This window comes from Euprymna scolopes, chromosome 24 (genome assembly GCF_053919585.1).
Source record: "Euprymna scolopes isolate OS-2025 chromosome 24, ASM5391958v1, whole genome shotgun sequence".
Lineage (NCBI taxonomy): Eukaryota > Metazoa > Mollusca > Cephalopoda > Sepiida > Sepiolidae > Euprymna > Euprymna scolopes.
This window is the reverse complement of record NC_136505.1, coordinates 6,991,047-7,003,136: the sequence shown is the minus strand read 5'-3', so window position 1 is coordinate 7,003,136 and position 12,090 is coordinate 6,991,047. Positions and strand designations below refer to the sequence as shown.

The 12,090-nt window shown below is 26.9% G+C and overlaps 1 protein-coding gene across 7 annotated transcripts in view; it reads right to left on the bottom strand.

The window, feature by feature from the left end:
* LOC145246571 (cytosolic phospholipase A2-like) overlaps window positions 1-12,090 on the bottom strand; it is a 594,967-nt gene that overhangs the window by 402,077 nt on the left and 180,800 nt on the right. The window lies entirely within an intron of this gene.

The window sequence follows — 12,090 nt, the reverse complement described above, 5'->3', positions numbered from 1 at the left end:
GATTCACATCATCATGAATGCAGAAGAAAAGTTTCAGTTATTTGTAGTAAAGCTTTTAGAGCAGCAAAGATGAAGCAACATTTGCAAAATGTTGATCCTAATCACAAAGACGAGAACAAAACATCTTTTGAACACCATGGCAATGCTCTCATAAAGATTAAGCGGTTTTCGTCAGAAGATTGTAAAGAAGAAAACTAAAAAGTTATTGAAGCTTTGTATGCCGCAACACCTGAAATATTAATTTTGAGACAGCAAATATTAGAAACGATGAGAAATGGGGTAATGACATTCTTAAAACTGATGAAAGGGGTGCGTGGGCCAAGCAAGTTTGAGAATCCATGCTTTAAACGGCTTTATTATGAACATTAACCACATCAAGTGTAATGGACGTAGGTACAACTTTGACCATAAAAAACTTGAGTAGCGAAAACCAACCATAATTATTTTTCCTTTAAAAATATTAAAATAGTTATTTTCTTTTGCTATACTACTATAAAAAATTAAATATTATAAAAAAAATATTAAAATGATGTCAAATCATATTTCAAGTAAAACAGAATTTATTGAGATTTTTTCAAACTTAATACTTAATCCTTTATGACCTGGTTGAACTAATTCGTTCAGTCGTAAATAAATAAATATTACGGCATAAATAAAGTGGAAATTGATTCAAATACGCCTTGTACGTATTAGTTCAGTATCTGGGTAGATGGCGGATATCTGCAGATCGAAACTGTCGATCGTGTACAATTAGTATACCGTCACCTGTCTCAAAAAGTGAAGGACTTAATTTGTTGTCATGAACTTATTTTAATCACTATTTGTTGTCATAAACTTTTTTCAATCACTATGGATAATAATAAAGGTAAGTTTATGAAATGCAAAAATTCTCACTGGTGGTTTAACTATTGAACTTCATAATTTTGTAAGTTTAAAGACAATCATAAAGGGTTAATACGCATGTTTTATTCTTTAGTGCGGGCTTTATTAAATTTAGCAATGATTTAATTAATGTTTTAAATCGGTTTATCGTAAGCTATTTTTAATGTATTCAAGTACAATTTCTTGTCCATTGGTGTACCTTTGGATACACTCGCTACATTGTCTACGCCATAAAATATGCACAATATTCAGGTGCATGACTGCGGACACTATACAGTCGGAAATCTTTCTCCGACACGTCTGTTCACACGAATGGACAAAACAAGATGATTCATCGGAGAAAATCTATTTTTATGCAGTATACCATTTATGATCTTTAATTGATCTTGAATATTTATCGTGTTAAAACTGACTTTGTGGCAATCCTATTTGACATCAATCCTTTCGTCAACAAGCGCCGGCTTACTGCGTGATCTGAGGCTTCCATAATACTACTGGTTCAATCCTCCAATAATTATTGAGAGAAGCCGTGCTAAATGTTAATCATCTCTTGAATACCCATCAAAATTTGCCAACAATCTACCTGTTAGAAACATGAATTGAATCAATGCAAAAAAACCTCGTACTAAAAAAGAAAGGAAAGAACATTAAATATGAAATTTATAAAAATCTAAATATAAATGATATTTTTGAACTTGAAATTTGTTTTAATTGTCATTTAAAAATGGTAGATTTATCTTTTGAATGTGAAACAGAATTATTGACGTCCAGTGAAAATAGCGTTTTTCGTAAAATTTGAAATAAAATAATTTAGTCTCCAATAATTCCTTTTTAGAACTATTCAATATTTTCATACGAAAAAAAGAAATATTAGAAAATTTCATGGTAAAATCATGAAGACAATGTTATTTTAATCTATATATAAAATGCTGCTTGACATATTCTGCGGGGATAAGTTGCTTAAATGTGCGAAGCTAATCCCTGAAAAGTTGTATACACAGAATGAGAGCAGTAAAAAAGACAAAACCTGAATTTCAAAACAACTTTCATTTTTGAAAAATTAATTAGTTTTTAAAAATATATTTTTGTAATTTGTATCTGTGATATATTTTATTAATATATGTTTTATTAATATAATTTTCGTTATTATAATTTTTTTATTAAAATTTTTTATTATTATAATTTTTATTATATATGTTTTATTATATAGGTTTTTTAATTTAATGTATTATATTTATTTTATTTTTATATTCAATTTCAATTTTAATTTAAATTAATATATTTTATAATTTATAATTCATATTTTTATTACAAATTATTTAAATTATTACATTGGGGGAAAAAGGAATATAATTGTAAGAGGAAACATCCCTAAAACTAAAAAAACAAGACTACATTTAAATGTTTACATTTTTGATACGATTAAATATAGATTAAATAGAAATTTAAGTTCATATTGGGATTGGTTCTTAAATTAGAAATAAATATTGGATAGCTTTAATTTTAAATTAAAATTTGGTATTAATATAAAGGTTTTTGTTATTAAAATAATTAAAATACGGTTTTACATTTATTTTCATTGTTTAATCTAATAAAATAGGGGTTTATAATTGAAATCTATAATATAAAGCTGAATGTGTGTGTGTCTGGTCACGAATAGGCTCCTATATGGTTGACTATTTAAAAAAAATGATTACATATAATGATAGAAGATGTATCGAGACACATGAATGGGTATGCTTGATCTGGCAGAACGGTGGTTCATTAAAATTGTTGGGTCTGCGTTTGCGCTTGGTCCACAAGGTATGGAAATAAAAATTTAAAAATTAAAAAAAAAGTTTACAAGTGTTTTTAATATATATGTACATAAGAATACTTTGAAAAATATGTTTTAACTTAAATAGGGATAGTATAATAAGATTGTGGGTTCTGCGTTCGCGCCTGGCCTCCATAGAATAGAAATAGGCACAAACTTTAATAAAGACTTTTCATATCTATCTGTGTAAGTATACTTTGATAATTATGTTTCAGTTTGAAGAAATATGGTATAATAAACTTATGGGGTGTTCGTTCGCACCTGACATCCATAGAATGGAAATATGTCACAAAGTTTAACAAGGTTTTTTAATATAGATCCACAGAATATTGTGATAAGTGTTTCAGTGTAAACAGGTATGGTATAATAAAGTATGGTTTATCTATTTTATTTTTACTTTCATCATATTTTGCTTTGGTTTTGATACCCCCAAATTCAACCCAAATTTACAACCCTTCCTTTTCATAACCTATCATACTTTCATAAATCAGAGTCCATTTTCTGTAGGCTGTTTTTGAACCCAGTCAACGACGGGTACTTTTGCTAGTTTATATATAATAGGTTTATTCAAACTATTTAAAAAATCACTTTTTCCCCATTTTCAATAGGGCGGTTGTAAGAATATAAACATGTTATACAATATTTTTAATAAAAGGAATAAAGTTAAATATAAAAATGTATAATAAAACAATCATTATAAAATCTAAAATGACTTTAATAACTTTCAAGATAATCTCCTTTATACTTTAGGTTAATTTAGAAAAAGTTCTGCTTCCGACTAAGAAGAGTTTAAAATTCATGGAATAAAATAACATTTTTATAAGAGACGCAAAAAACATTCAAATATATTAAAATAACATATAACGTAAAAATTTGAAGCACATATAATTTCTTTTTTCTTGTTCTTTTCTTTTTTCTTTTTCTTTTCTTTTTTCTCTTTCGCCTTCCTTTTCTTTTTCTTTTATTCTTTAGCATCCCAAACATTGAACGGACATTTTTTAAAACTTTATTATTATTTGAATTTTTGTTTGTTCACGAAAACGAGATTTACACGTCATCTTGTAACGTATCTATATAATTTCTATTCCCCTTTTAAAAAAATGAGTACCGGCTGAAAAGAGCTTGATAGGGTATCTAAAACGGTCCCCTATTATCAGGTTTGAAACTGACGGTACCGATGTTTATCTCACTTAAACTTTCTGTATATATATATATATATATATATATATATATATATATATATATATATATATGTATGTGTGTGTATTTATTTATTATTTTAGTAATTCACTAACAGGGGAGGGCGTCAAATAGGCTTCAATATGATATTTTAATTTGTCCATATTTCGTATATAGTATTATCATTATTATTATTGTTATTATAGAATCGCGATTTCAAATATCTAAAACGGTATTTAGGTGCCATCAGTTAGAATCGAAACTGAAACTGAAGCATTCAAAGCTGGTGATATTGCCACTGTGCTAACGTGACATGTGTATGAACTAAATAAAAAAATTGAAAATAAACTAAGAGGAATCTAAAAAATGCATAACGATTTCCTTTAAATTTTGACTCATCTTTGACCCCTTAAAAATTATCTTAACCTTAAAAATTATCTTAACCTTAAAAATTATTTTAACCTCAAAAATTATTTTAACCTTAAAAATGATTTTAACCTTAAAAACTATTTTAACCTTAAAACTATTTTAACCTTAAAAATTATTTTAACCTTAAAAATTATCTTAACCTTAAAAATTATTTTAACCTTAAAATTATTTTAACCTTAACAATTATCTTAAAAATTATTTTAACCTTAAAAATTATTTTAACCTTAAAAACTATTTTAACCTTAAAAACAATTTTAACCTTAAAACTATTTTAACCTTAAAAATTATTTTAACCTAAAAAATTATTTTAACCTTAAAAACTATTTTAACCTTAACATTATTTTAACCTAAAAACTATTTTACCTTAAAAATTATTTTACCCTTAAAAACTATTTTAATCTTAAAAATAATTTTAACCTTAAAAATTATTTAACCTTAAAAACTATTTTAACCTTAAAAACTATTTAAACCTTAAAATTATTTTAACCTTAAAAACTATTTTAACCGTAAAAACTATTTTAACCTTACCAACTATTTTAACCTTAAAAACTATTTAAACCTTAAAAATTATTTTAACCTTAAAAACTATTTTAACCAGATAAAGACCCATAAAAGAACAGCCCGTAAGAAATCCAATACTTTGAGCCCCCTAACGCCGATCTACAATTTTTAGTTTCGGATTAGAGAGAGTGTGATAATATGGAGATAGACATATAGCCGTTTATATATTAGATTTGTAATAAGTAATATTAGTAATAAGTAATGTTAGTAATAAGTAATATAAGTAATAAATAATATTAGTAATAATAATGTTAGTAACAAGAAATATTAGTAATAAATAATATTAGTAATAAGTAATATTTGTAATAAGTAATATTAGTAATAACTAATATTAGTAATAAGTAATATTAGTAATAAGTAATATTAGTAATAAGTAATATTAGTAATAAGTAATATGAGTAATAAGTAATATTAGTAATAAGTAATATTAGTTATAAGTAATATAAGTTATAAGTAATGTTAGTAATAAGTAATATTAGTAATAATTAATATTTGCAATAAGTAATGTTAGTAATAAGTAATATTTGCAATAAGTAATATTAGTAATAAGTAATGTTAGTAATAAGTAATGTTAGTAATAAGTAATATTTGTAATAAGTTATATAAGTAATAAGTAATATTAGTAATAAGTAATGTAAGTAATAATAATGGTTGTTATAAGTAATGTTAGTAATAAGTAATATTAGTAATAAGTAATATTAGCAATAAGTAATATTAGTACTAAGTAGTGTTAGTAATAAGTAATGTTTGTAATAAGTAATGTTAGTAATAAGTAATATTAGTAATAGGTAATATTAGTAATAAGTAATATTAGCAATAAGTAATGTTAGTAATAAGTAATATTACTAATAAGTAATATAAGTAATAAGTAACATTTGCAATAAGTAATGTTAGTAAAAAGTAATGATTGTAATAAGTAATGTTAGTAATAAGTAATATTAGTAATAAGTAATATAAGTAATAAGTAATATAAGTAATAAATAATATAAGTAATAAGTAATGTAAGTAATAAGTAATATAAGTAATAAGTAATGTTAGTAATAAGTAATATTACTAATAAGTAATATAAGTAATAAGTAACATTTGTAATAAGTAATGTTAGTAAAAAGTAATGGTTGTAATAAGTAATGTTAGTAATAAGTAATATTAGTAATAAGTAATATAAGTAATAAGTAATAATTGTAATAAGCAATATCAGTAATAAGTAATATTTATAATAAGTAATATTAGTAATAAGTAATGTTAGTAATAAGTAATGTTTGTAATAAGTTATATTAGTAATAAGTAATATTTGTAATTAATAATATTAGCAATAAGTGATATTAGTAATAAGTAATATTTGTAATAAGTAATATTAATAATAAGTAATATTAATAAGAAATAATGTTAGTAATAAGTAATATTTGTAATTAATAATATTAGTAATAAGTAATATTAGTAATAAGTAATATTAGTATTAAGTAATGTTTGTAATAAGTAATATAAGTAATAAGCAATATTAGTAATAAGTAATATTTGTAATAAATAATATTCGTAATAAGTAATATTAGTAATAAAAATATTTGTAATAAGTAATATTAGTAATAAGTAAAGTTAGTAATAAGTAATGTTAGTAATTAGTAATATTAGTAATAAGTAATATTAGCAATAAGTAATGTTAGTAATAAGTAATGTTAGTAATAAGTAATGTTACTAATAAGTGATATTAGTAATAAGTAATGTTAGTAATAAGTAATGTTTGTAATAAGTAATATTTGCAATAAGTAATGTTAGTAATAAGTAATATTAGCAATAAGTAATGTTAGTAATAAGTAATGTTTGTAATAAGTAATATTTGCAATAAGTAATATTAGTACTAAGTAATGTTAGTAGTAAGTAATGTTAGTAATACGTTATATTAGTAATAAGTAATGTTAGTATTAAGTAATGTTTGTAATAAGTAATATTAGTAATAAGTAATATTAGTAATAAGTAATGTTTGTAATAAGTAATATTTGCAATAAGTAATATTAGTACTAAGCAATGTAAGTAGTAAGTAATGTTAGTAGTAAGTAATATTAGTAATAATTAATATTAGCAATAAGTAATGTAAGAATAAGTAATATTAGTACTAAGTAATGTTAGTAGTAAGTAATGTTAGTAATAAGTAATATTAGTAATAAGTAATATTAGTAATAAATAATATAAGCAATAAGTAATGTAAGTAATAAGTAATATTAGTAATAAGTAATATTAGTAATTAGTAATGTAAGTAATAAGTAATGGTTGTAATAAGTAATGTTAGTAATAAGTAGTATTAGTAATAAATAATATTAGTAATAAGTAATATTAGCAATAAGTAATAATTGTAATAAGTAATATTATTAATAAGTAATATTAGTAATAAGTAATATTAGTTATAAGTAATATTATTAATAAGTAATATTAGCAATAAGTAATGTAAGTAATAAGTAATGGTTGTAATAAGTAATGTTAGTAATAAGTAATATTAGTAATAAATAATATTTGTAATAAGTAATATTAGTAATAAGTAATAATTGTAATAAGTAATATTAGTAATAAGTAATGTTAGTAATAAGTAATGTTTGTAATAAGTAATATTTGCAATAAGTAATGTTAGTAATAATAATATTTGTAATAAGTAATATTAGTAATAATAATGTTAGTAATAAGTAATATTAGAAATAAGTAATATTAGTAATAAGTAATTTAAGTAATAAGTAATATTTGTAATAAGTAATATTAGTAACAAGTAATATTAGTAATAAGTAATATTAGTAATAAGTAATATCAGTAATAAGTAATATTAGTAATAAGTAATAGATGTAATAAGTAATATTAGTAATAAGTAATATTAGCAATAAGTAATATTAGTAATAAGTAATATTAGTAATAAGTAGTGATCTGAAGAATAGTAAAACCATCTAAAAACAAGAATAGGCTCCAGGCATCCAACATCATACTAGAATTATCTGTCATGACATGTGGCGTAACGGATAAAGTACTTGGTACAGTTGTAAGTGGTATTCACTATTGACCAAACTAAGAATACAATTGAAAAGAGTTGTACCAGGTCATGGCTAACTGAACGAGAACAATCTATTCCTGTGGATAAAATTCAAGATTTCGTTCGAAATTCTATGCAGATTTCCTACTCGACAGAAAGATTCCCGAGTTCAACCAAATACACGTAAAGAAGGTTATATCGCCTTAACGTTGATAAAATAGCACTTAACATGAGAACAATACTGCAAAGAATCAATAATAATGCGAAAAATGCGGTAAGAAATGTAAACATTGAAAGGCGAGAAAATAAATCGAAATATTTTACGCAGTGTCAAGATTGTTTGTTCTTCTGTGCACAGATTTGATTGCCGTTGGACAGTATCTCATTTAAAATGAGCAATGTTGCTATGGCGGTTGGAATGACAGGATAGAATCGGGACATTTATTCTCACAGAAGAAATGATTTTTCGTTAAAATTATAATACATTTGGTCATCTTCTAATAAAAATTCTCCCCAAGAGTTTTAAAGGGTAACTCGAAAATTCGCACGGTCATCGAGGTTAAACCAACGTAAAGTTGACAGAAAACTCGGCGGTATTTACGAAAATAGTGTACAGGAACAATGGACGAAGCGTGTACACTTTGCCAAATACGAGATCTGATTAAAAAAATATTGTCAGACTAAAATGTATTTTTCAAGATATTAAATTCCTCTCTCTAGCTCTCTCTCTTTCTCTAGCTCTCCTCTCTCTCTCCTTTTTTACACACATACCCAGAACGTCTGAACAATCGACTGCATATCTTCAGGATTATATTCTGTATGTGTACATAAGTACATATGGTACATAGTGCGGACGCGTGTATGCAAATGCACGCGAAATGATGTCATCGGTAGGAAAAAAATAAAGATTTTAAAAAGGAGATTTATTAGAGACGAGAATAACGTCCGAGATCACGGTAGATGCGTGAATGACGCTCCCGAAGACGATCACGGAAGGGACAAGAGAATGAGGAAATAAATGTTGTACAAAAAACGCGAGTTGAAGTTCTTTCCTATTCTTTGTCCACTTTGCGATTGCGGCTAAAACGTGTTGGTTCCCTGATAAAATTGCACATAAACGTTTGTCGTATTTAGAGTTATTTTACCGAAAGAAAATACTCTTTCGATATGTTTAATGCAATAATCGAACATGCAAAATATTTGCGATAGTGCACAGTTACATCCTCAAATATTTAATCATAAAATTTTGTTTAGTTGTTTTAGTTCTACGAGGTATCAACCTTTTTTAGGTCTTTTTATACCGAATCCAGTAATTTTTGAAAACAAAAAATACAAAAAAAAAAGAAAAAGCAAACAAAAAACAAAAACAAAAAAAAAGAAAACACACACACACACACAAAACAATAACATCAATGTTTGGTGCACTTTTGGCAGGTATCTTCAAACAGTCTGATCTGTGAGCACAGGATGCCTTAACAGGTATTACCACTCTGAGCCAGAGTGGACCTGGGGCAATGGTAACTAAAGTTCAACTCCACATTCCTCACAACCGTCAACTAGAACATCACCCCGGATGTATTTTAAGGTCATACTTAAACAATGTATATTAACGCAACGCTAATCAAATATTATTTGAAAAAAATATTCATATAACTATCCACATGTTGAAAAAATAGGAAACATTCAGTAGAAATAAGGATTACGCTTAATTGTTTTTGTATTGAATCAAATAGCATTTTACAGTTATTGTTTGGATATATTGACATATACGTCTACCTAAAGATGAGGAAACGGTAAAATATATCTGCAACATCCGGGCAGGAGCCGCTCGAAACCCCTATCCTGTCTTGACAAAGTTCAAAACCGGCTTTGAAACCAAATTAGCACCGTCTAGCTACAACCATCATCAACAATGGCACCCACTCACTATCTATGCATAAATCCAAACGCAAATTCCATGACAAAAAGCTTCTTTCCTAGAACTGCCTGTGAAACTCTGTTCTGCTGATCTGCTTTCCATGTGACTGCAATATGTCGTCTTCAAATACAATGTAAACAAGTTTTTGTTGCGTTCCCCTCTAAATGACCTATTTCGTCTCCATTTCCATCACTAACTATTAATACGTTGTTATGTCAGTGACTACCGTACACTCATCAACCCTTATCTTCGAGTGGCTTTCGGCCCTTGATAAACTGTTGACATCCATGTAAAAAAAAAGTTAATTCTTAGAATAAATTGCCATCATCATCCTCATATCGTATGTATCCGAAAGTTTTATTCTTGACATTGGTTTCATGGATATTTACTTAGACAGAATTATTTCTAGAAATACATCTTGGATAACAGAGGAGACCACGTGAAAGTTGCAAACATACTGAAGGAAAGTGATTTTTGTGGAACGAACTGGATTCGAACTTGGGATACGTAGGTCGTCAGAACGTGTCGTTAATCGTTAGACCACCGACACGCCCAGAATAAATTCTAAGTACCAGTCATTTAATTACAGTGTCACATCATAGATCAAAGATGAATAACCCAATAGAATATGCCGTGCTTAAAACAGACAGAAGTTTAAAATATATGTCTATTTATATACACGTGGTTACTAATGAGAATGTTATTGCAGACAGTTGTTTTGACCAATTGACCGGTCGACCAAGCCCCTAATAAAAGCATGAGGACGCCTCATAGAAAACATTGTTTGTTTTACTGAATGAACTTCTCTAACATTAGAACCAAAAAACCGCCGACTGTTGCATCACAACGTTTTGCTGAAAGGAAAGGAAATTACATTTTGCACAGCTGCAGTTCACGAAACAATTTCATTGAACAATGCAAAACGAGTTTTGGTTTACTCAAGAGCGACAACTCTTTGAAAAAACGTGATTATTCCCCCTTGAACTTTAACCAAATTAACTGACTGCGTGTAAGCGAAAACTTATGTGAATTTTTTTTTCATGTTGGTTGGAGGGGGGCTCTGTTATTTTACCTTCCATTTCGTGTTTATACAAACTGCGCTCCATCTCTGTCTATACATGTAGGCCAATCACGACAACCGTTTGTTTCTCAAGTTGAGTATGATAAACTTTATGGATATATTCAAGTGGTTAGCTTCTAAAGTAGCTGTCATATTTTCTCGATTAATTTTACTTATCATTTGCAGCGATGATAGGACAACTAAGATCCCCGTGTAAATTTATTCAATAATTAGTTTTCTATGTTTCGTTTTGCTTTTGCAAATTTTTTTAAATATTAATTTTTCATTTTGCCAAAATATACTTGTTTTCTGTTTGTTTTGTTTTGCGGATTATTTTGCAAATATTAATTTGTTCTCTGATTTTTGTTTTGTCTTAACTTTTATGTTGCATATATAATTTACTTTCTACTCTATTTATTAATTTCCCGGTCCTACCAAAGTTAGAATCTTGTTTTCAAAATCGATCTATAAGGAACTAGCTGGTCGCCCGGCGTTGTCCGGTCGTACAATACGCTTAAACATGATATTTTAATTTATGCAAATTGCGTATGCATTATTATAGAATAAATCCTCTATTGGTTATTATATAGAATTACGCTGAATATTTTTCCCGCTGGACTAATTCGCATAAAAAAATAATAATGATAATATTAAATCCCATCTGTGTTTGTTTACAATATCACGCCAGCTGATATTTGAGCTTGATGATGAATGCTCTGAAAAAGACACTTCTAATTAGTTTAGTTTTAAAACATGCCCACGATTTGCGGCGATTTTAAATGGCACCTCTTTTTTATCGTAAATTGAACTCATTAATAATAAAAAATGGAAATACAATTGTGAGGTACACCCGTGCTTGAACAGGGGGATCATTCGATCTGTAGTCGAATACTCTACCACTAAGCCATATCTTAAGATGACAAGAATTTTTTTAAAGTAGAAATGAGTTGCTGCTAGTTTATTATTTCCCTTGACCGCTGTAACGTAAAATATTCACTTGTAAAACTCTCCTTTCTTATCTATAAGAGAGAAATACTAGTTTTAATATCGGATTTCTTGGACGAATTTCTGTACAAAACATATCTAAGAACACTGCCATATAAATTAGCTTCGTGTGAAATTTGCAAAAGATAGGCCGAGCCGTTTCGGAATATATGAGGAAAGAACTCACACACACACAAAATGACTTTTATATAATAATAGAGGTAGAGATAGAGATTAGCTGTACAGACTTCCAG